This window comes from Oncorhynchus gorbuscha, linkage group LG08 (assembly GCF_021184085.1).
Source record: "Oncorhynchus gorbuscha isolate QuinsamMale2020 ecotype Even-year linkage group LG08, OgorEven_v1.0, whole genome shotgun sequence".
NCBI lineage: Eukaryota > Metazoa > Chordata > Actinopteri > Salmoniformes > Salmonidae > Oncorhynchus > Oncorhynchus gorbuscha.
The window spans coordinates 68642328-68668615 of record NC_060180.1 but is presented as its reverse complement, the minus strand read 5'-3'; the positions used below and the strand labels follow the sequence as shown (position 1 = coordinate 68668615).

At 42.0% G+C, this 26288-nt stretch overlaps 1 pseudogene; it reads left to right on the top strand.

Moving 5' to 3' along the window:
- Window positions 1-26288, top strand: part of LOC124042109 — a 62958-nt pseudogene that overhangs the window by 26323 nt on the left and 10347 nt on the right.

The window sequence follows — 26288 nt, the reverse complement described above, 5'->3', positions numbered from 1 at the left end:
CGAGTTGCTAATATATGCATAGTATTAGTACATTTGGATAGAAAACACTATGACATTTCTAAAACTGTTTTAATTATGTCTGTGAGTATAACAGAACTCATATGGCAGGCAAAAACCTGAGAAAAAATCCAACCAGGAAGTGGGAAATCTGAGGTTGGTCGATTTTCAACTCAGCCCCTATTGAAGTCACAGTGGGATATTGGTCATGTTGCACTTCCTAAGGCTTCCACTAGATGTCACCCATCTTTATAAACTTGTTTGATGCTTCTACTATGAAGGGGGGGCTGAATGAGAGGGGAATGAGTCAGAGGTCTGCCAGCAGACACTCGCTGGTCACGCGCATTTCACATGAGAGGTATCTCCCGTTCCTTTGCTTTTCTGAAGAGAGAGGAATTCTCTGGTTAGAATATTATTGAAGTTTTATGTTAAAAACATCCTAAAGATTGATTCTATACATCGTTTGACAAGTTTCTACGGACTGTAGTGGAACTTTTTGACATTTCGTCTGCAACTAGTGAACGCGCTTCGTGAGTTTTGATTTGTTTACCAAACGCCCTACAAAAGTAGCTATTTGGACATAAATGATGGACATTCTTGAACAAATCCAACATTTATTGTGGAACTGGGATTCCTGGGAGTGCATTCTGATGAAGATCATCAAAGGTAAGTGAATATCTGTCATTTTATTTCTGACTTCTGTTAACTCCAACATGACGGATATATGTATTTGTTCTCGGAGCGCTGTACTCAGATTATTGCATGGTTTGCTTTTTCCGTAAAGCTTTTTTGAAATCTGACACAGCGGTTTCATTAAGGAGAAGTGCATCTAAAGTTCCATGCATAACACTTGTATTTTCATCAACATTTATAATGAGTATTTTTGTAAATTGATGTGGCTCTCTGTAAAATCACCGGATGTTTTTGGAGCTCTGGGGCGGCAGGGTAGCCTAGTGGTTAGAGCGTTGGACTAGTAACCGAAAGGTTGCAAGTTCAAATCCCCGAGCTGACAAGATACAAATCTGTCGTTCTGCCCCTGAACAGGCAGTTAACACACTGTTCCTAGGCCGTCATTGAAAATAAGAATTTGTTCTTAACTAACTTGCCTAGTAAAATAAAGGTAAAATAAAAAATTAAATAGCGCGCCAATGTATACTGACATTTTTTATATAAATATGAACTTTATCAAACAAAACATACATGTATTGTGTAACATGAAGTCCTATGAGTGTCATCTGATGAAGATCATCAAAGGTTAGTGGTTAATTATGTCTTTATTTCTGCTTTTTGTGACTCCTCTCTTTGGCTGTAAAATGGCTGGGTTTTTCTGTGGCTTGGCTCTGACCTAACATAATCGTTTGTGGTGCTTTCGCTGTAAAGCCTATTTGAAATCAGACACTGTGGTGGGATTAACAACAAGATTACCTTTAAAATGGTATAAGATTTGTATGTTTGAGGAATTTTAATTATGAGATTTCTGTTTTGAATTTGGCGCCTTGCACTTTCACTGGCTGTTGTCATATCGATCCCTAAGATATTTTTAAGAGGTAGAGTTATTATAGAGTCTGATAGCAGTGTGTAGAGTAGCGTTTCGCAGGCTGTTCGTTCGGGCAATTATAGAGGACAGTTGGGCAGTTATAGAGGATGGTTGCTAGCCTAGCTCCACAACTACATCACCAGAAGAAGACAGAGGGTGATGGTTGCTAGCCTGGCTCCACAGCAACACCACCAGAAGAAGACAGAGGGTGATGGTTGCTAGCCTGGCTCCACATCTAGACCACCAGAAGAAGACAGAGGGTGATGGTTGCTAGCCTGGCTCCACATCTAGACCACCAGAAGAAGACAGAGGGTGATGGTTGCTAGCCTGGCTCCACATCTAGACCACCAGAAGAAGACAGAGGGTGATGGTTGCTAGCCTAGCTCCACAGCTATACCACCAGAAGATGACAGAGGGTGATGGTTGCTAGCCTGGCTCCACATCTAGACCACCAGAAGAAGACAGAGCGTGATGGTTGCTAGCCTGGCTCCACAGCTATACCACCAGAAGATGACAGAGGGTGATGGTTGCTAGCCTGGCTCCACAGCTATACCACCAGAAGATGACAGAGGGTGATGGTTGCTAGCCTGGCTCCACAGCTACACCACAGGAAGAAGACAGAACGGGATGGTTACTAGCCTGGCTCTAAAGCTACACCACAGGAAGAAAACAGAACGGGATGGACTAGCCTGGCTCTAAAGCTACACCACAGGAAGAAGACAGAGGGTGATGGTTGCTAGCCTGGCTCTAAAGCTACACCACAGGAAGAAGACTCTAAAGCTACATCACAGGAAGAAGACAGAACGGGGTGGTTACTAGCCTGGCTCTAAAGCTACACCACAGGAAGAAGACAGAACGGGATGGTTACTAGCCTGGCTCTAAAGCTACACCACAGGAAGAAGACAGAGGGTGATGGTTGCTAGCCTGGCTCTAAAGCTACACCACAGGAAGAAGACAGAACGGGATGGTTACTAGCCTGGCTCTAAAGCTACACCACAGGAAGAAGACAGAGGGTGATGGTTGCTAGCCTGGCTCCACATCTAGACCACCAGAAGAAGACAGAGGGTGATGGTTACTAGCCTAGCTCCACATCTAGACCACCAGAAGAAGACAGAGGGTGATGGTTGCTAGCCTGGTTCCACAGCTACACCACAGGAAGAAGACGTGATGGTTACTAGCCTGTGGCTTTCACACATGTGGTAGTAGTACTGGACTTTGGTAGGTAGGCATACTGATTTGTGCACTGTTGGCATGAGTTGTTTTGTTGTTGATGAAGTTTCCTGGATTTTTCCAAGGCATGAAGTTAGAGAGATGGGCCTCCAGTCATCCGTTGTACATGGGTTTGACACTTTAGCTATGGGGACACACATTGGCAATCTTCCAGGCAGCAGGAACAGTCCCCTGCCACTAGGTGGTGTTAACTATGTGTGTGATGACAGGGGCTAGATCTTCTGCATGCTCTTTTAGTACTGTTGGATTCGGGGTAAACTTTGAAGATTGAGATATTAAAGACATGATAGATCAGAAGCATAGTATATAAAGGAGTGAAACATACAGACTTTTACATCAGAAGTTAATGGTCCTCTGTATAAAGACAGATGGCTTTGGAATGTGTTGGGTGGATGGGAGGAAGTCAGGAGGTCAGGTCAGATCCCCTGAAGGGAGTAATAAGGGTTTAGTAATCTGTTACCCTCTTCCTGTGGAACCATAAGATGTAAGGATTGGAGAGAAGGAGGTGTGTCTAAAGTGGAGTATATATACTGGTAGTGGTGGGAACAGTGGTGGAAACTGTATTCTCCCTCCTGATGTTTTCTGTCGTCCCAGTCCTTTGTTAATGAAGTCCCATCATTCCTTTGGGCGTCTCTTCTTTAGGTCCTGGATTTCAGTTTTTATAGTAGTTTGTCTTTGCTTCTTTGATAAGCGTTTGCACTTGTGTTTCTGTATTTTCTCCATTTCATCGTCACCTGTTGAAAATCATCTGTCTTTTCCTGATGGCGGTCTTTATTCGTTCAGTCATCCAGGGCTTGCCCAGTGTTGTTGTTTTCTTATTTCCTTATTGGCATGTATACATCAAGTGCAGTTAGAATGCAGGAGTTGAACATCTCCACCTTTGCATCAATGCTCTCAGCCTCATATTTGGCAGACCAGTCAGTGCTGGCGATACATCGTGCCAATGCCTCCTTTCTGTTCTGGGTTACCAGACATCCTTTTTCCCGCTGCACCTGGCTTCTCCCTCCTGATGTTGTGTTTGGGGAGAACAGCAGACATTTGTGATCACTGGATCCGAGAGATGAGCAAGTACAGTGGGGGTGTTGTAGCGATTCTTCAGATTTGTAATGATCAGATCTAGGATGGCGTCCCCTCTGGTCTTGTCTTTGACCACTTGTTTCATGTCTGGATGGGAGTTTGTCAGCATCTTGATAGGCAGGTGATTAAAGTCTCCACGCAAAATGAGCCCCATTTTGGGATAGGACATCCTGATCACATGGACAGTGTTGATGAGATAATCCACAGTGTTATGCGGAAGTGTTTTCTCATAGTGGATGGTAGAGTTAACAGAGTTGAGACTGAGCTGGGGACTCGTTTAGGACGGAGCTGAAGCCACATACACTCACACTCCTCTTTGTCTAGGTCAGTTCTTCTCTTTGCCTGCATACTGTGATTCACATACATAGTCACGCCCTTCTCATCCCCTCTGGACCCCTCTGGACCTGTCATTTCTGAACAGCTGATAGTTATATATCAAAAGAGATTCATCTGAGATATTTTCGTTGTCCAAAGTTTCAGTGACACATCCAATGTCTGCATTTACTATTTGAAGAAGCAGTTCAAATTCATCCACTTTGTCTATCAATGATCTTGAATTACAAACAAGCACATTCAGAGTCTCTGCGGCATTTCTGGACGTATTTGCGACATCACAAAATTCAGTTAAAACTCTGCATTCACGTGAGCAATTGTGTTTTTTTAATGTATTTTAGGTGACCTTCTATTGTCAATATTTTCCTCCGTCTGCCCTCACCAGCTGTAGTCCCTGTCACCTGGCTTGTTGCGCTCATTATCCCGAAGCACTGAAGTTTGTCTCGGATATGCAGTGCCAGTGAAGGTGCATGTGTTTTGTAAATCCCTTAGAGAATGTGATGACTATTCCACACCGTTTGTACAGTCCATCGTTGTCAAAGCCATGCTTGGTCCATTAAAAGAGCAGGGGAAAGTATACAGTGTGACACAACAACAACAACAACAAAAAACACCAACAAACATTTCAAACGTTGTAACACATGTTACTCTCGAGAGGCTGCCTGGAAGCGTCAATGACAACAACTCCGAATCTTAAGTATAATCTGTTTGCATCTGCCAATTTATTGTCTGTCCGGTATGCAGTCGACCTGTCTCCAGAGCTTCCTATACAGTTAATCTCTTTCCGGAACGTCTTGAGGCCGGCAATTAAGGAGAACGAGAGGCTCAATTAAAGATGTTGCAGAACTGCTGTATTTGAATCACCACTCCCAGTTTCCCTGATGTTACTACGGCAATCAAGCTGTTTTTAACTATCTGCAGATAGTTTGTTTTCTAAACTAAAACTCCTAAAGAACTTCCTAAGAAGCATTAGGCTCTTGGTCTGATTTGAGCTTTAAAACACCTGAGTACTGGCCATTCATTGTACTGGCACCATCATAGCCTTGACCACTGCATTTGTTCAAAGTCCCCGATATCTCTTTACTTTACAATCAGTTCAATTCTTTGTTTTTCAAGGCCTGAGGCACTTCGATCAGTCACGTTCTTGAAGCTCAAGAAACAAACACTTAGCTTCCTAGTACATATGCAATATGTTGTCTTGACAAGCTGAGGTGATGTAACCTGCCAGGTGCTATGTTGTCTTGACAAGCTGAGATAATGTAACCTACCAGGTGCTATGTTGTCTTGACAAGCTGAGGTGACTTAACCTACCAGGTGCTATGTTGTCTTGACAAGCTGTGATAATGTAACCTGCCAGGTGCTATGTTGTCTTGACAAGCTGTGATAATGTAACCTGCCAGGTGCTATGTTGTATTGACAAGCTGAGATAATGTAACCTGCCAGGTGCTATGATGTCTTGACAAGCTGAGATAATGTAACCTACCAGATGCTATGTTGTCTTGACAAGCTGAAGTGACGTAACCTACCAGGTGCTATGTTGTCTTGACAAGCTGAGATAATGTAACCTCCCAGGTGCAATGTTGTCTTGACAAGCTAAGATAATGTAACCTCCCAGGTGCTATGTTGTCTTGACAAGCTGAGATAATGTAACCTACCAGGTGCTATGTTGTCTTGACAAGCTGAGATAATGTAACCTCCCAGGTGCTATGTTGTCTTGACAAGCTGAGATAATGTAACCTACCAGATGCTATGTTGTCTTGACAAGCTGAAGTGACGTAACCTACCAGGTGCTATGTTGTCTTGACAAGCTGAGATAATGTAACCTCCCAGGTGCAATGTTGTCTTGACAAGCTGAGATAATGTAACCTCCCAGGTGCTATGTTGTCTTGACAAGCTGAGATAATGTAACCTACCAGATGCTATGTTGTCTTGACAAGCTGAAGTGACGTAACCTACCAGGTGCTATGTTGTCTTGACAAGCTGAGATAATGTAACCTCCCAGGTGCTATGTTGTCTTGACAAGCTGAGATAATGTAACCTCCCAGGTGCTATGTTGTCTTGACAAGCTGAGGTGACGTAACCTACTAGGTGCTATGTTGTCTTGACAAGCTGAGATAATGTAACCTACCAGGTGCTATGTTGTCTTGACAAGCTGAGGTAATGTAACCTACCAGGTGCTATGTTGTATTGCTGCATTACTATATGTAGGCTTTATTGCACAGTGTTGAAGTAGAGGGGTGTTACATTCTTTTCGGTTCTATTTGCCTGATTTGTCACTCACTCTCTGACCAGGTCTGTTCTCTCTTCCTTTTTGTTGGTCTCAGAGACGCAGCCCGGTAAGTCGCCACCTGGTGGCTCATTTTAAAAGTGTCTGCACCCAAAGCACTTGCATGGAATTAAATTAATTATGAATATTATTGTTTGGAATGCTGTTCATTTCATTCTTTATAGTCCCAAACACTCTTTCATTTCAGTGCCTATGACATTTACTGATGGCCTCACAAAATATTGTATTTTTCCAGTTTCTATATATACTTACAGTTTCACTCTATTCTTTCACATTAGCAATTGTACATGGAGACTAATCCAGGACCTCTACTGTAATTATTGGTTGAAGTGTTTACATTCATGTTTTGTATGTTAGGTTACGATTCCTTTTTACTGGTATACTGAAAAGTACTTTGTTTTCGTTGCAGGGCTCAATAAAGAGACACCTGTCTTGTAAGTACATTGTTTGTGGATGTAATGTAATGCTATTTGTAATTTGTTTTACAGTCTGTCAGTGTAAACTGCGTACATGTACAGTACAGTATCTTGTCATAGTTCTACACCATCAGTTAAGTTAGTTGTTTGAGGTTGTGATCCATACTGTAGTTTCAATAGTTTGAGTTAAGATGCACATTCTCAGTGGCTGTCAGTATATATAATATATTATAGTACATTATGATATACAATCTACTATCACTGGTTGTTCTTTCCAGGTGAGGAGATCGCCAGACCCAGACGCTCCACCCCTACGCCAAGCCCCGCCCCCGAGACACAAAGGTCAAAACTCTGCTAATGCTAACAGGCTAGCATATTTTCTATGTACTGTATTGCTATAATTTGTGTTGGGTCTGCTAAATGTTCTGTTTGGGGGGGAAAAATAAAGCTTTTATATTAAATTCAATTACAAAGTATAAGTACATCGCTGAAATCTTGATTATCAGAGTTGTAAAATCATATTTACAAATCTTGACTTTACCATCTCTTGCAGTGAGAGAGTATCCCAGAATCGCAGAGCATCCCCAGCTTTCTTCGGGCCTCCTCCTGAGACGACCTATGAGACACACAGATACGATAGTAACAGAAACAATGGTAACACTCAGGAGAATAGTCTTTCTGACTGTATGTGTGTGTTGCATGGGTCTTAGCTCTGGGTTAGTACAGTCAGTGGTGTGTTGGTTGGTTGCTCCTAATCACAACAATACTATCTGTAGCTGTGGTATCACCAGTGCTTGACTGGGACTGAAATATGTACCGGTGCTCATTTTGAGTGCCGGTACTGTTTAAATACCCCATAACATATTTTAAATGTATTGAAAATGAAATACAGAAATATCTCATTTACATAAGTATTCAGCTTTGCACACTTGGATTGTACAATATTTGCCCATTTATTATTTTCTAAATTCTTCCAGCTCTGTAAAATTGGTTGTTGATCATTGCTAGACAACCATTTTCAAGTCTTGCCATATATTTTCAAGCAGATTTAAGTCAAAACGGTAACTCAGCCACTCAGGAACATTGTGAAAATGTTATGCAACTTCCGGCGTGCGTTTACTGTGAACACTGAGGCTGTACCCGCTTTAAGTTAGTTTTAACAGTGGTCAAGTAGGCTACTATGGCTATTTGATCACAATACAGGCCTTCCAGAATGGCCTACCATCAAAAACAATGGAGAAAATGCATCCCTTAACAGTTTAGCATGGAAATAGCTGTTCTATCATTCAGCCTACAGTAGCAGCCAATGTGTGCTTTTGGAAAGAAAACATGCAGGGCTTAAAATGAACTTGTTTATCCACTTGTCCTTCCGACAAGGAGTTGACTGAAAATGTTGTTGTGTTTGATGCAAGAAACCACTTTATTATTATCATACCATTATTACAGAGAATCAGATAAAATTGAGCTACCCTCTGCCTATTGGCTACTTAAAAAAAAACATGTTTTGATTGAATATCAGAAACATACAATATACTTGCAGTGAAGCTGCTCAACAACTACACCACACCAGTCATCCAATAGACTCCCATTCAGAGCGACACACAGAAGCATCCAGTGTCAATACCCTGCTCAAGGGCACGTTGACAGATCTCCCACCAGGCCAAACAAGGTGATCCTGAACCCTCCAAGATCCCCCCCCCCCCACAGTTCCCAAATAGCTGTCCCTCACCAATTCGAGACCCCTCCCACAGTCCCCCTCCCCCACCAAGACAAATAAATAAAATCCCCTCCCCCAAGTACCCCCAACGCACCAACAACCAAGAGAATGACCTAAAGAGACAAAGAAAGAGACAGAAGAAAACAGCAAACCCCCCAACGCACCAACAACCAAGAGAATGACCTAAAGAGACAAAGAAAGAGAGAGAAGAAAACAGCAAACCCCCCAACGCACCAACAACCAAGAGAATGACCTAAAGACAAAGAAAGAGACAGAAGAAAACAGCAAACCCCCCAACGCAACAACAACCAAGAGAATGACCTAAAGAGACAAAGAAAGAGACAGAAGAAAACAGCAAACCCCCCCGACGCAACAACAACCAAGAGAATGACCTAAAGAGACAAAGAAAGAGACAGAAGAAAACAGTAAACCCCCCAACGCACCAACAACCAAGAGAATGACCTAAAGAGACAAAGAAAGAGACAGAAGAAAACAGCAAACCCCCCAACGCAAAAACAACCAAGAGAATGACCTAAAGAGACAAAGAAAGAGACAGAAGAAAACAGCAACCCCCCGACGCACCAACAACCAAGAGAATGACCTAAAGAGACAAAGAAAGAGACAGAAGAAAACAGCAAACCCCCAACGCAACAACAACCAAGAGAATGACCTAAAGAGACAAAGAAAGAGACAGAAGAAAACAGCAAACCCCCCCGACGCAACAACAACCAAGAGAATGACCTAAAGAGACAAAGAAAGAGACAGAAGAAAACAGCAAACCCCCCCGACGCAACAACAACCAAGAGAATGACCTAAAGAGACAAAGAAAGAGACAGAAGAAAACAGCAAACCCCCCAACGCACCAACAACCAAGAGAATGACCTAAAGAGACAAAGAAAGAGAGAGAAGAAAACAGCAAACCCCCCAACGCAACAACAACCAAGAGAATGACCTAAAGAGACAAAGAAAGAGAGAGAAGAAAACAGCAAACCCCCCAACGCAACAACAACCAAGAGAATGACCTAAAGAGACAAAGAAAGAGACAGAAGAAAACAGCAAACCCCCCAACGCACCAACAACCAAGAGAATGACCTAAAGAGACAAAGAAAGAGAGAGAAGAAAACAGCAAACCCCCCAACGCAACAACAACCAAGAGAATGACCTAAAGAGACAAAGAAAGAGAGAGAAGAAAACAGCAAACCCCCCAACGCAACAACAACCAAGAGAATGACCTAAAGAGACAAAGAAAGAGAGAGAAGAAAACAGCAAACCCCCCAACGCAACAACAACCAAGAGAATGACCTAAAGAGACAAAGAAAGAGAGAGAAGAAAACAGCAAACCCCCCAACGCAACAACAACCAAGAGAATGACCTAAAGAGACAAAGAAAGAGAGAGAAGAAAACAGCAAACCCCCCCAACGCACCAACAACCAAGAGAATGACCTAAAGAGACAAAGAAAGAGACAGAAGAAACAGCAAACCCCCCAACGCACCAACAACCAAGAGAATGACCTAAAGACAAAGAAAGAGACAGAAGAAAACAGCAAACCCCCCAACGCACCAACAACCAAGAGAATGACCTAAAGAGACAAAGAAAATGACAGAAGAAAACAGCAAACCCCCCCCGACGCAACAACAACCAAGAGAATGACCTAAAGAGACAAAGAAAATGACAGAAGAAAACAGCAAACCCCCCAACGCACCAACAACCAAGAGAATGACCTAAAGACAAAGAAAGAGACAGAAGAAAACAGCAAACCCCCCAACGCACCAACAACCAAGAGAATGACCTAAAGAGACAAAGAAAATGACAGAAGAAAACAGCAAACCAAAAACAAATAACAAAACAAAGGACCTCAAGGACTAAAATCATAACATCAATACCAACTGTATATGTTTGTGTGCATTTCTGGCACTATTACATGTATCTGTGTGTTCTTGTATGTGTTTATTTGAATGAGTGTGTGTGTATATATGCATGTGTACAAACATCAGCCTCAGGCAAACAGGCATTAGCTGTAAAAACACTGCCCCTCGGTATCATTTAAACATACTTTTTATTATGTTTTATTTTGACTTTATTTTTGACTTTTATCTGTGACCATCATTCTATCTCCCACACAGCAACTCCACTCCCTCTTGTCTCCAATTCCACATCCCAACCCTCAGCTTCCCTCAGCCCATCCTCAGCTTCCCTCAGCCCATCCCATCTATCTCTACTGGCCACCCACTTCGGATTTCTACACAACATATATCTTTCAACTATGCTGTGATGTTTAATGTACAATTACAGTTATCTAATCAAATAGAATCCACAGATTGCGAGTTGAAGATTAATACTTTTATTCAGAGTATTAGTATATTAGTAATTGACTGACCCGGTCTCTCCAGATCTCCTAACAGTACTATTTCTAGGGTCAATTTTAGATCAATGCTATGCATTTTCAGCCATTCCTGAACCTGAAACCAGAAACAGGCTACCTGAGGGCAATACCAAAATAAATGCTTGATTCTGTATCCTCACAACAAAATCTGCAGCGCTTCAATGATTTTATGCCCCAAATATTCAACATTTTGTCGGTGGCAAGAATTGTATATAATAACTTTAGCTGAAAAGGACAAAGTCTTGAATCTTGCGTTGTCTTATATATCAACTCATACACCCTGTACCATGGAATCGGTACATCAAAAATCTCTTCCCAACTATTTTGCAATCTGTATGGCACAGTTGTCAACATCCTGGTCGTCAAATAGTTTTGATCCTTTTCATTGGGCAGACAGACCAGTTCCCTACCTCCTCCCGCAGCCAGCTGCCTTCTCCATTTTTTGGGGTAATGCTGTAATCTATTGGTTGTACTCTTGGATTGAGCAAACCTTCCCGTACAATTATGATAACTCAATGAATGACATAACTCTACCATTCTAATTTAAAATATCATTTAAAAACAAAATCCAATTTTCATTAAATACGGGTATTTTATCAACCAGCACATTTGAGTTCAGCCATAATATTTGTTGTAATATTTGTTCTATCTTGTCAGGGGGATGAAATTGAGATTGTAGCCAGCTCTGCAATGCTTGTTTGAAAAAGAGAGATGCTTTGAAAAAAGTGTCATTTTCAATTAATCGGAAATTAGACATGGCAATCTGCACAAAGGCAAAAGGCCATTTTTAAATAATGAATGAGCTTTTCTGTCAAGGGTGTGTACGGGAGGCGAAGTCAGGTGCAGGAGAGCAGAGTGTAATAAACAGGCGCACTTTAATTCCGGTCCAAAAATGACAGCACATAATAACAATAACGTGCCAAAAACACGGAACATAGGAAAAGTATAGCGCCTGACAAAAATTCACATAACAATAAACAATTACACACAAAGACATGGTGGGGAACAGAGGACTAAATACATACAGCAATTTTGGAATGAAAACCAGGTGTGTAATGGAACAAGACAAAACAAATGGACGTATGAGAAACGGAGCGCCGATGGCTAGAAAGCCGGTGACGTTGATCGCCGAACGCCGCCGGAACAAGGAGAGGAGCCGACTTCGGTGGAAGTCGTGACATTTTCGTAGTAACCTACTTGAGAACTATTTAGGGTTCAAGTAAAACTTTTGAATAAGTGAAGCTTTTAGAGAGATGTTTCGTGCTTTTATATTTAATAATCTCAACCCACCCAATTCATATTCATTATATAGATAGGCACGGTTTATTTTGTCTGGTTTAGCATCCTAGATAAAGCAAAATCTTTTTTGCTCATATGATTTGAAAAACCATAAGTAAGTGAGTATAAACTGAGATATGACTAAGGAGTTAATCAGGTCAATTTTTCCATAAATAGACAGGCATTTACCTCTCCATGGTTGCAGGATCTTGTCTATTTTTACAAGTTTTCTATTGAAATTCATTGTGGAGAGCTTATTTATATATTTTGTGATATGAATACCAAGTATGTCTACTTCACCATCAGCCCATTTTTTTGGTAAACTACTGTGTAATGTAAATGTTGTATTTTGTAAAGATCCAATATGTAATATTGTACACGTAGCATAATTATTGTACACCTATACAGAGAGTCCAGAAAACGTATCTACATATTCAATGAGACATTGCAGGGATCTAACTTGCGGACTTAATATAAAACTTGAGTCATCGGCATACATGGCCACCTTTGTTTTTAAGCCTTGTATTTCTATTCCTCTAATGTTGTTATTGGATCTGATATTAATAGCTAGCATTTCTATGGCCGTAACGAATAGATATGGTGACAGTGGACACCCTTGTTTAACTCCTCTTGACAATTGAAAGCTCTCTGAGAAGTAGCCATTATTTACTATTTTACACCTGGGGTTGCTATAAGTTATTTTTTACCCATTTTATAAGTGAATCACCGAAACTGAAAAAATCTAGGCATTTATATAGAAAATCCAGTCTTACTTTATCAAATGCCTTTTCAAAATCTGCTATAAATACCAGGCCTGGCTTCTTAGATGTTTCATGATGTTCTATTATTTCTAGTAGTTGTCGTATATTATCTCCAATGTATCGTCCATGTAAAAAACTGGTCAGGATGAACATGTCTGGTCAGGATGAACAATACCTGGTAAAACCCTTTTAATTCTGAGTGCTATGCATTTCGCTAGTATTTTTGCATCACAACATTGAAGTGTAAGGGGCCTCCAGTTTTTTAGATAAACTGGGTCTTTATATTTTCCGTCTGGGTCTTGTTATAATAATAGAGAAATCAGACCTTCCTGCTGAGTACCTGACAGACTACCATGTCTATAGTAGTAGTTAAAACAATCTAACAATAGAGTTTATAGTATATCAAAAAGACTTGATATACCTCTACCGGTATGTCATCAAAGTTATTCCTCTGTTATTCCTCTGGCCTTCGCACTGATCTTGCTGTACATTTGTTAACCTTTTTGGGATAGGGGGCAGCATTTTCACTTTTCGATGAATAGCGTGCCCAGAGTGAACTGCCTCCTACTCTGTTCCAGATGCTAATATATGCATATTATTATTAGTATTGGATAGAAAACACTCTGACGTTTCTAAAACTGTTTGAATGATGTCTGTGAGTATAACATAACTCATATGGCAGGTGAAAACCTGAGAAAAATCCAACCAGGAAGTGGGAAATAGTTTTTCAAAGCTTGGCCTATGGAATACACAGTGTCTATGGAGTCAAGTTGCACTTCCTACGGCTTCCACTAGATGTCAACCGTCTTTAGAAACTGGTTTCAGGCTTCTGCTATAAAGGAGGGGGCAATGGGAGCTGAATGAGTTAGTGGTCTGGCAGAGTGTCTCAGGCTCGTGACGTGCACTCCCGACAGAGTTAGCTCTCGTTCCAGTGATTTTCTTCAGACATAGGAATTCTCCGGTTGGAACCTTATTGATGATTTATGTTAACTTCTTATGGTTAGCGGAACCCCCCCCAACATTCCGCTGAAAAGGCAGTGCGGGAAATTCCAAAATATTTTTTAGAAATATTTAACTTTCACACATTAACAAGTCCAATACAGCAAATGAAAGATAAACATATTGTTAATATCATACACATCGTGTTCGATTTTTAAAATGTTTTACAGCGAAAACAATATTTGTTTTATTCCCTTGCCTGTGAGCCAATGCCACAGATGTTAGAAAATTGAGACAAGATATTATTATGTGTGTCGTAAATCTGAGTAAGTTGATGTGTATGATATTGGAGGATGTGATTTAGTGAGAGTGTGTACGATGTCTGTATAAGAGTAAGATGGTTGAGTGCTTATGTGTGTAACGTAGTGCTTATAGCCTTAATATTCAGGATGATAATTGTAATCCATATCGTATCACCGTCATGGTTGCATCATAATTACCTTTAACATCATTGACAAACAATTGACATATCACATGATCATGAAATAGACCTTGCATATACTATGCCCACGTCCTCTAGTATAGCTGTGGGGCTTGAAGTCTGAATTCATTACAGCCTCATTTGCAAGACGTCAACAATGTACAGCAACATTTTTAGGCGTCACTGCAGAACACCCTCCAACACCCTCCACCTTCCAAGACTCCAATTTCATTTACTTTTCAAGACATCAATGTGGCAGTGGAACAAACATATCACAATCATTTGATTTGATATCAGAATATACTTCCAATAAAATGTATCAATGTAGGTTACAGCAGATCACATATTATAATGTATTGGCCTCCTACCTATGTGTTAATATGAAGCATTTATTCAGATTAACTTCACAGTACAGAACAAGTTTGTAAAAGAAAAAGGATCTTCCTACCTTAGTTTTCCAAAACTTCTCCTCCCTATTTCTTGTTTTGTTCCTGGTGTCTGCGACACATCTGTGTCCTTTAGCAATCCATGACCTCACATAGGGGACAGGTTGGAATTTGGTCAGGGGTGGGCCGACAAGGTTCAGAAAGAGTAGCCATGATATGGTGGTGGTATGCAGAGAGGCGCGGGTTGAGGTGCAAATCAGATTCATTTGAGAATGTCCCCGCTCGCATTCTGCACTGTAGATGGGGATGGTGCTGAGCCAGCTCTTTAAGTCCATCTGGAATGTCCTTTCATCATTACCATCAGTGTCCCTGTACTGCCTGTAGGTGTGTATAACCTTATGTGGACTGTCAATGACAAACCGCTGCCAGAGAGATTCTATTCTACACCTTCAGCTCCTCTATGAATTGTCTGTTTCCTGTATTGTCCACCGCCCGTCCTCCTTGAGAGAACATTCTAGCCTCCATGTTCCTCGCCAAGCTCTCGAAAAACTCCCTCTGATTAATGACTCTGTCGCTGGGTCTTCCACGATTCAGTTTGAAACCTTGGAAAGAGTTTACGGACAATTCCAGCAGATAAATTCTCCAGTTCCACAAGATCAAGAAACATGTTTGCTGGTACATCCATATCTGCCAGCTGAAGTCTGACGTATACAATCAAGGCACTCTTTTTTTTTTATTCAAACTAGTAGCCTCATCAAGCATTAGGCTGATTTTGGGAGAGCACTGTACTATCCTTTCAAATAGTTTTTGCTTCATTTTGGATGAAATATGCTGCTGTATTTTGGAGCAAGCAACATTGGAAATCGAGAATTCTCCCCATGTCAAGTCCATTTAACTCCTGACAGTCAATTGCTGTGACGTTTAGTCTCCTGAAGACTCTGGCTGTAGTGTCTATGTTTTTATTTGAAGTGTTAACTACAACCTGTGTTAAGGTGTTCGTCTTTAGCCTTGTCTACAATGCGTGCTGCTGCTAAATGGGCCTTGATTTGGGCATGTTCAGAAACCTTTTTTCTGAGGGCTATTTGTTGCTTTTTTTTACGGCAGAGGATGTTAATGTACATTTCACCTACTCTTTTGCTAGTTTTATCCCTCCAGTCTTTTCTGGGCCTAAACTCTCTACCTTTTTGAATGTTGTACAGCCCAGCTTTGAATTTTGCTTGACAAGCCAGGGGTTATAAGTTTGCTTGGTCTTAAACTGAGCTTCCGTCCAAATTGAACTGGGCACTTCGTCGGTGGATGCTCTGTCCCCCTGCTCCCTGACCTCCTCTCCCGCCGAGTCTGACTCGCTAGTAGGCCTACTAGCTAGTGGAGGTCCCGGTTATGATGCTGAACTGTTGGGATAAGCAGCGCTGCTAGCTAAGATAACGCCATCAGGAGCAGTTTGCTCCTCACTCCTCTCACCCGGAACTGACAGTTCTTCGGCTTGTTTTGGGTTCGATTCATCATATTTTTAAGGATTTTTGGACATTAAAAACTTTTCTTATTAATTTCTGATTTGGCTATCCCTCAGTTTACCTAGGGACCTCTTCACTAGCTGACCACCACTGCCAAGACCTGTTTCAAGATCAGTTACTTACCCCACCAGCCTGCCCCATAACCTATATGTACAAATAAGAGAGCAGGTCTGAAATTAGAATGATTGCACAGAAGGATCACCGTGCATTTACATGAAGGTTTTTCTGGGAGGCAGGAGAAATAACCAGGAGTCAACTTGATTTAACTCTGGTTGGTGTCCACTGCTCTAGAAAGTTGAGTGAAGTTCAATCTCGTGCTTCTCTCTGTGGGCTGATATTTCTGTGAGGCAGTCCTGGGGTGTAAGGACCAACGCTGGAGACGAGAAGCAAGTACAGGGAGGGGGAATAAAACGACATTACGACAATAATGTTGACACGGGGAACAAAACTGAGGAACAGACAGATATAGAGGGGGCAATCAACAACGTGAAGGAGTCCAGGTGAGTCCAATGAGCACAGATGCGCGTAATGATGGTGACAGGTGTGCGTAATGAAGGGACCGAGAGGGGAAGCGGGAGCATGCGTAACATGGGGAGCTACTGCACATGCACGCAGCTTGGAGGGAACATTGGTACTCAGTAACGTGTTGTATTGAATTTTCCGCGGACATAACACTTTGTATTCAGGACAAAAAGTGAATTGCTTTGCCTCATCAGTTTTCTCCTATCACAGACACTAAACTACTGTTAAAGTCCCCATTGGCCTCATGGTGAAATCCCTGAGCGGTTTCTTTCCTTCTTTTTTTTACCCGATAGGTGACCTTCTTTGCGTGGCATTGGAAAACTTCCCTGGTCTTTGTGGTTTAATCTGTTTTGAAATTCATAAAGAAATCATGATAAGCACTATTATTGCACGCAGAGTGAGTCCATCCAACTTATTATGTTACTTGTTTAGCACATTATCTGATAACATTATCTGATTATCAGATAATTATCACATTATCTGTCCTGAGATGCCATAACAAAGGGGTTGAATACTTATTGGCTCAAGACATTTCAGATTTACATTTTTAATGAATTTGTCAAAATTTTGAAAAACATTATTATTCCACTTCAACATTATGGGGTATTGTGTGCAGTGACAAAAAAAATCTCAATTTAATCCATTATAATTTCAGGATGTATCACAACAAAATGGGGAAAAAGTCAAGGGGTGTGATTACTTTCTGAAGGCATTATACTTACATGCAAAAACTCCACTATACTTTTGAGCTATTCTATAATACATATATTAATATATGATACAGTATAATATGATGATATACTGTATATAATCTAATATCACTGATTGTTCTTTCCAGGTGAGGAGATCGCCAGACCCAGACGCTCCACCCCTACACCAAGACAAGCCCCCGAGACACAAAGGTCAGAGTTCAAAACTGCCAACGCTGACACAGCAAACAGGATACCATATTTGCTATGTACTGTATTGATATAATTTGTGTTGTTTCTGATAAATGTTTTGTTTGGGAAAACAATTAAGCTATTAAATTCAATTAAGTAACAAAATACAAGTACATCGCTGAAATCTTGAAAATCAGAGTTTTAAAATCACATTACATTTACATTTACATTTAAGTCATTTAGCAGACGCTCTTATCCAGAGCGACTTACATACCATCTCTTCCAGTGAGAGAGTATCCCAGAATCGCAGAGCATCCCCAGCTTTCTTCGGGCCTTCTCCTGAGACGACCTATGAGACACACAGATACGATAGTAACAGAAATGATGGTAACTCTCAATAGTCTTTCTGACTGTATGTGTGTCTTTGTGTTTTTACATAATGGTATCTAAATGTGTGTCAATTGTTTGTTACGTTTGTGCATCATATCCCACTGAGGTGTGATTAACCATGTTGATATCCTTTGTCTATCATAGTAGTCTGTATAGAGGCTGATGCATGGTGTGACTCCAGACCAGACTCTGACTCCCCTTTGACCAGAAACTTTCCCACAGGAGGTAAGCCCCCACTATATCATTTATATCAGTCCTGATTGTGCTATTATATGACATTTGCTAACACAACGGTGGGCCTCATTTATATCAGCTTGTTGTCCGCATATGGCCCACAGGCCGCCAGTTTGAGACCAATGTTATAGTCAATAGTGTGTTACTAAGTGTTAAAGGGGCAATCAGCAGTTTATACATCCATTTTTGGACTTATAAATGATTGATATGTACCCATTGATTATTGAAGAATATAACTTAGAAATGCATCATGAGCTGTAGTTCAACTGTCTAACCACATCAGAACCCCAAAATATAAGCTTGTTTTACTCCAAAAAAAACCAAAGTAAATGTGAACAAACACTGTATAGACTCAACGCATTGCTTAAAACTGCACTTCTGATATCATGGATGGCCAGTCCTTGCATTCATAGCTATCTTTGAATTTGAGAGGGGTTCCATTTCTCCAGCCTTCGACTGAAACAATGGTGTGTAGTAGGTGTTGTTATTGTTTCAACTGCTGACTGCTGCTTTAAGTAAGTCTATAGACTAACCTAGTGTCGTTTTACCCAAGTCAAATCAAATCAAACTGTATTTGTCACATGCGCCGAATAAAACAGGTGTAGACTTTACCGTGAAATGCTCACTTACAAACCCTTAACCAACAATGAAATAGAGTTAAGAAAATGTTTACTAAATAAACAAAAAACAAAACAAATCAGAGAGATAGGTAAGAGCAAGCCCATGTAATGCTTTGTAGGTTAGCAGTAAAACCTTGAAATCAGCCCTTGCCTTAACAGGAAGCCAGTGTAGGGAGGCTAGCACTGGAGTAATATGATCAAATGTTTTGGTTCTAGTCAGGATTCTAGCAGCCGTATTTATCACTAACTGAAGTTTATTTAGTGCTTTATCCGGGTAGCCGGAAAGTAGAGCATTGCAGTAGGCATTGCAGTAGGCATTGCAGTAGGCATTGCAGTAGGCATTGCAGTAGGCATTGCAGTAGGCATTGCAGTAGGCATTGCAGTAGGCATTGCAGTAGGCATTGCAGTAGGCATTGCAGTAGGCATTGCAGTAGGCATTGCAGTAGCCATTGCAGTAGGCATTGCAGTAGGCATTGCAGTAGGCATTGCAGTAGTCATTGCAGTAGGCATTGCAGTAGGCATTGCAGTAGGCATTGCAGTAGGCATTGCAGTAGGCATTGCAGTAGTCATTGCAGTAGGCATTGCAGTAGGCATTGCAGTAGTCTAACCTAGAAGTAACAAACTCATGGATTATTTTTTCTGCATAATTTTTGGACAGAACGTTTATGATTTTTGAAATGTTACGTAGATGGAAAAAAGCTGTCCTTGAAACAGTTTTGATATGTTCGTATCTCTCGTATCTCAAAAGAGAGATCAGGGTACAGAGTAACGCCGAGGTACTTCACAGTTTTTATTTGAGACGACTGTACAACCATCAAGATGAATTGTCAGATTCAACAGAAGATCTCTTTGTTTCTTGGGACCTAGAACAAGCATCTCTGTTTTGTCCGAGTTTAAAAGTAGAAAGTTTGCAGCCATCCACTTCCTTATGTCTGAAACACAGGCTTCTAGCGAGGGCAATTTTGGGGCTTCACCATGTTTCATTGAAATGTACAGCTGTGTGTCTTCCGCATAGCAGTGAAAGTTAACATTATGTTTTCGAATGTTCTTATTCTTTCCAAGCTAGTCGGAAGACTTCCAGTTTGGTGTAGCAGCAGTGAGGGCTCTTCGATACCGCACGGTACCGTCTTTCCAAGCTGGTCGGAAGACTTCCAGTTTGGTGTGGCTGTTCCAATTCTGTTCCAATTTTCTGGAAGCTTGCTTCAGAGCTTGGGTATTTTCTGTATACCAGGGAGCTAGTTTCTTATGACAAATGTTTTTTGTTTTTAGGGGTGCAACTGCATCTAGGGTATTGCGCAAGGTTACTAACAATATTTAATTTTCATGAAATCACAAGTGCAATATAGCAAAACACAGCTTAGCTTGTTGTTAATCTACATGGCATGTCAGATTTCAAAAAAGCTTTACAGCAAAAGCTATCCAAGCATTTTATGTTAGGACATCTCTCTCAGCTGACAAAACATTACAAACAGCTAGCAGCAAAGTAGATTGGTCACGAAAGTCAGAAAAGCAATAAAATGAATCGCTTACCTTTGATGATCTTCGGATGTTTGCACTCACGAGACTCCCAGTTACACAATTAATGTTCATTTTGTTCCATAAAGATTATTTTTATATCCAAACTTCCTCCATTTGGTTGGCGCGTTTTGTTCAGAAATCCACAGGCTCGAGCGGTCACGACGGGGCAGACGGAAATTCCAAATTATATCTGTAAAGTTCGTAGAAACATGTCAAATGTTTTTTATAATCAATCCTCAGGTTGTTTTTACAATAAATAATCGATAATATTTCAATCGGACCGTAGCTTTTTCAATATGAGAGAGAGAGAAAATGCGATTGAGTTGTGAGACTCTGCTGTAGAGCTCATCACTCCCCCTAACTGGGAGGGGGCCAGAGACAATTACTCGATGCCGACACATCTTTCTAGCTGATTTACACGCTGAAGCTATGTTGCGCTTGGTGACCTCTGACTGTTTCATCCTAACATCGTTGGTGCCGACGTGGATAACAATATCTCTATACTCTCTCCACTCGCCAGTTTTAGCTTTAGGCAGCACCATCTTCAGATTAGCCTTAATGTCGGTAGCCCTGCCCGCTGGTAAACAGTGTATGATCGCTGGATGATTCTTTTTAAGTCTAATACTGCCGGTAATGGAGTCGCCAATGACTAGAGTTTTCAATTTGTCAGAGCTAATGGTGGGAAGCTTCAGCGTCTCAGAACCCGTAACGAGAGGAGTAGAGACAAGAGAAGGCTCGACCTCGACTCCGACTCGTTGCTTAATGTGGAAAACCGGTTGAAAGTTTCTGTCGGCTGAATGAGCGACACCTGTTGAGCATTCCTACAGCATTTCCCTCCAGAAACCGTGAGAAGTTGTCCGGCTGCAGGGACCATGCGAGGGGATTTATACTAACGTTACTATCTTACTTACTGGTGGCACAGACGATGTTTCATCCTTTCCTACACTGAAATTACCCTTGTCTAACGATTGCGTCTGAAGCTGGACTTGCAGCTCAGCTATCCTCGCCGTAAGGCGATCGTTCTCCTGTATATTATGAGTACAGCGACTGCAATTAGAAGGCATCATGTTAATGTTACTACTTAGCTTCGGCTGTTGGAGGTCCTCATGAACCACGTCCAGATAAAGCATCCGGAGTGAAAAAGTTGAATGAAAAAAAGTTGAGTGAGGGAAAAACGACAAAATATAAATGGTAATTAAAAAGTTTTAAAAACGTAAACTTGTCAGGTAGCAAAGTAAGGTTGGCAACAAAACGCACAGCAACACGTAAACAAGTCTGCAAGTTGTGACCGGAAATGACGAGTCCTCCTGCTACATACATCCTCAATAATAATAATAATAGGGACCTGGTGGTTTACCTATTCGTCGGCACCCCATTTTCCTCCCCATCTTCCTCCCCATCTTCCTCCCCCTTTTCCTCCGTCTTTTCATCAAATCAAATCCAATTTTATTTGTCACATACACATGGTTAGCAGATGTTAATGCGAGTGTAGCGAAATGCTTGTGCTTCTAGTTCCGACCATGCAGTAATATCTAACAAGTAATCTAACCTAACAATTTCACAACAACTACCTTATACACACAAGTGTAAAGGAATGAATAAGAATATGTACATAACAATATATGATATATGAGTGATGGCCGAACAGCATAGGCAAGATGCAGTAGATGGTATAGAGTACAGTATATACATATGAGATGAGTAATGTAGGATATGAAAACATTATATAAAGTGGCATTGTTTAAAGTGGCTAGTGATACATTTAATTAAATCAAGATGGCAAGATGCAGTAGATGGTATAGAGTTCAGTATATACATATGAGATGAGTAATGTAGGGTATGTAAACATTATATAAAGTGGCATTGTTTAAAGTGGCTAGTGATAAATTTATTACACATATTTTTCCATTATTAAAGTGGCTAGAGTTGAGTCAGTGTGTTGGCAGCAACCACTCAATGTTAGTGATGGCTGTTTAACAGTCTGATGGCCTTGAGATAGAAGCTGTTTTTCAGTTTCTCGGTCCCTGCTTTGATGCACCTGTATTGACCTCGCCTTCTGGATGATAGCGGGGTGAACAGGTATGGCTCGGGTGGTTGTTGTCCTTGATGATCTTTATGGCCTTCCTGTGACATCGGGTTGTGTAGGTTTTCCCCCAGTGATGCGTTGTGCAGACCTCACTACCCTCTGGAGAGCCTTACGGTTATGGGCGGAGCAGTTGCCGTACCAGGCGGTGATACAGCCCGACAGGATGCTCTCGATTGTGCATCTGTAAATGTTTGTGAGTGTTTTTGGTGACAAGCCGAATTTCTTCAGCCTCCTGAGGTTCTACACCACGCTGTCTGTGTGAGTGGACCATTTCAGTTTGTCCGTGATGTGTACGCCGAGGAACTTAACTTTCCACCCTCTCCACTACTGTCCCGTCAATGTGGATAGGGGGATGCTCCCTCTGCCGTTTCCTGAAGTCCATAATCATCTCCTTAGTTTTGTTGACGTTGCGTGTGAGGTTATTTTCCTGACACCACACTCCGAGGGCCCTCACCTCCTCCCTGTAGGCAGTCTCGTCGTTGTTGGTAATCAAGCCTACCACTGTAGTGTCGTCTGCAAACTTGATGATTGAGTTGGTTGAACAGGGAGTACAGGAGAGCGCTGAGAATGCACCCTTGTGGGGCCCCAGTGTTGAGGATCAGCGGGGTGGAGATGTTGTTACCTACCTTCACCATCTTGGGGCGGCCCGTCAGGAAGTCCAGGACCCAGTTGCACAGGGCGGGGTCGAGACCCAGGGTCTCGAGCTTAATGACGATTTGGAGGGTACTATGGTGTTAAATGCTGAGCTGTAATCGATGAACAGCATTCTTACATAGGTTTTCCTCTTGTCCAGATGGGTTAGGACAGTGTGCAGTGTGATTGCGATTGCGTCGTCTGTGGACCTATTCGGTAAGCAAATTGGAGTGGGTCGAGGGTGTCAGGTAGGGTGGAGATGATATGGTCCTTGACTAGTCTCTCAAAGCACTTCATGATGACGGAAGTGAGTGCTACAGGGCGGTAGTCATTTAGCTCAGTAACCTTAGCTTTCTTGGGAACATGAACAATGGTGGGCCTCTTGAAACATGTGGGAACAGCAGATTGGGATAAGGATTGATTGAATATGTCCGTAAACACACCAACCAGCTCATCTGCGCATGCTCTGAGGACGCGGCCGGGGATGCCGTCTGGGCCTGCAGCCTTGCGATGGTTAAAACATTTAAATGTTTTACTCACATTGGCTGAAGTGAAGGAGAGCCTGCAGGTTTTGGTAGCGTGTGGTGTCAGTGGCACTGTAATGTCCTCAAAGCGAGAAAATAAGTTGTTTAGTTTGTCTGGGAGCAAGACATTGTGGTCCGCGATGGGGCTGTTTTTTCTTTTGTAGTCCATGCTTGACTGTAGACCGTTCCACATACCTCTCGTGTCTGAGCCATTGAATTGAGACTCCACTTTGTCTCTATACTGACGCTTAGCTTGTTTGATTGCCTTGCGGAGGGAATAGCTACACTGTTTGTATTCGGTCATGTTTCCAGTCACCTTGCCCTGATTAAAAGCAGTGGTTCGCACTTTCAGTTTTGCGCAAATGCTGCCATCAATCCACGGTTTCTGGTTGAGGAATGTTTTAATAGACGCTGTGGGTACAACATCGCCATCTTCATGCTGATGACGGGGATTTGGGCCTTGTCTTGACAAAGCAATATATCCTTCGCGTCGGACTCATTAAATAAAAAATATTTGTCCAGTTTGAAGTGAGTAATCACTATTCTGATATCCAGAAGCTCTTTTCGGTCACGAGACGGTAGCAGCAATATTATGTACAAAATGAGTTACAAACAATGTGAAAAACCAACAAAATAGCACATTTGATTCGGAACCCGTAAAACAGCAGCAATCCTCTCCGGCAACATTATATAACAGTGTCACTCTCTTTGTAGCTCCTCCTCCACTTCCTCCCAAGAACATCCAAGCAGCTAGTCAAGGCTATTCTTCGTCTGATTCTTCCGGTAATATTATTTTGCTAGTAACCATAATTCCCATATGGAAGCAGATTCATGCCAAAACTTCAATGGTTTTATTTGTATTTGTTTTGGCATGAATCATCTTCCATATTCCCATGCCTCGTGCACACTTGTCATTGTTCTTTGGACAGCATTGATAGAAGTGAACTCAGGAAGATCTCTGAACTTTTATTTTCCGACAGTTGATTTACACAATGGGAGAATAGTCTCAAGCCCCGCCCCCATCTACCTGAACGTCCAATCCCCAGCCTCATACAGAGGTTCCCCCGTGCTTGACCTGGAAGATGTGTTCGGCCCCATGGAATCCTGCCGGATCAATGAGGGCAGGGCCTCGCCCCGATGGGTCAGCTTCAACAGTGAGAGACCACCCCCACCAGAAGAACCGGCCCCGCCTCCGCCCCCTGCCTATCCTCCTCCTGACTCGCCCAACTCCCTCTCTTCCACCCCAGACTCCCCCTGCCTCTCCCGGGGCCCTCCTCCGGATGAGCCTCCCCCCTCCCCGCCGCCCTTTTCCTCTCCCCCGACTCACCCATCTCCATCATCTCCATTCCCCCTCCAAATGAACCCGTTCCCCCCTGCCTCCAGACTTCTTGCCCCCAGACTCCCCGCCGTGCATCGCCATCAATCCTAGTCTGTTTTTGGATGATGATGAGATACTGGAGTACTCCCATGCTCCCTCTACCCCTGCTGCCCCACTGGAATACTCCCCTGCCCCTACTAGTCCCATCCCTCCCCCCCTGCCTGCGGAGCGCTCCCTTCGGGCAGGCATCCCTTCCCCTCTGGTGTTCCTTAGGGAGGAGCAGCCTGACTTTATGTCCTGGCCCATGGTGCTGACCCCGGGCTTCAGGGGTGTGCCGTCCCCCCTCCTTCCGCCCGCCTACAGGCCCATGGTGTCTTCCCCCGGACCCTGCCCAGGCAGTGGTGAGTACATAGAAATACAATGGGTAGATTACCACTGTAGGAAAACATAGAAATAGAATGGGTAGATTACCACCATAGGAAAACATATAAATACAAGGGGTAGATTACCACTCTAGGAAACCATAGAAATACAATACAAGTAGAATGGGTAATGCCATCATTGTGAAAATGGAATTTGTTGACATTACTCTATTACAATTGCTATTGGATCTAGAGGTCATGGCTGGTCATAATCTTAATAGGGGTCATAGGTCCTCCCTTTTCCTTTTATAGGCCCCTCTTCTCCACCTCGCCCTGCCACGCCGCTGTCAGGAGGTAGTCCAGTCCCTCCCCCTCTTCCTACAAGGCCCTCCTCTCGACCCAAACTGCCCCCTGGGAAACCAATGGGAGACCTGGTATGGCACACTTCTAGACTTAGACTTGTGATAGACACTATTAGAATGTTATTGTGATAGATACTATTAGAATGTTAGACTTGTGATAGATACTATTAGAATTTTAGACTTGTGATAGACACTATTAGAATTTTAGACTTGTGATATATACTATGAGAATTTTAGACTTGTGATAGATACTATGAGAATTTTAGACTTGTGATATATACTATTAGAATGTTAGACTTGTGATAGATACTATTAGAATTTTAGACTTGTGATAGATACTATGAGAATTATAGACTTGTGATAGACACTATTAGAATTTTAGACTTGTGATAGATACTATGAGAATTTTAGACTTGTGATAGATACTATGAGAATTTTAGACTTGTGATATATACTATGAGAATTATAGACTTGTGATAGACACTATTAGAATTTTAGACT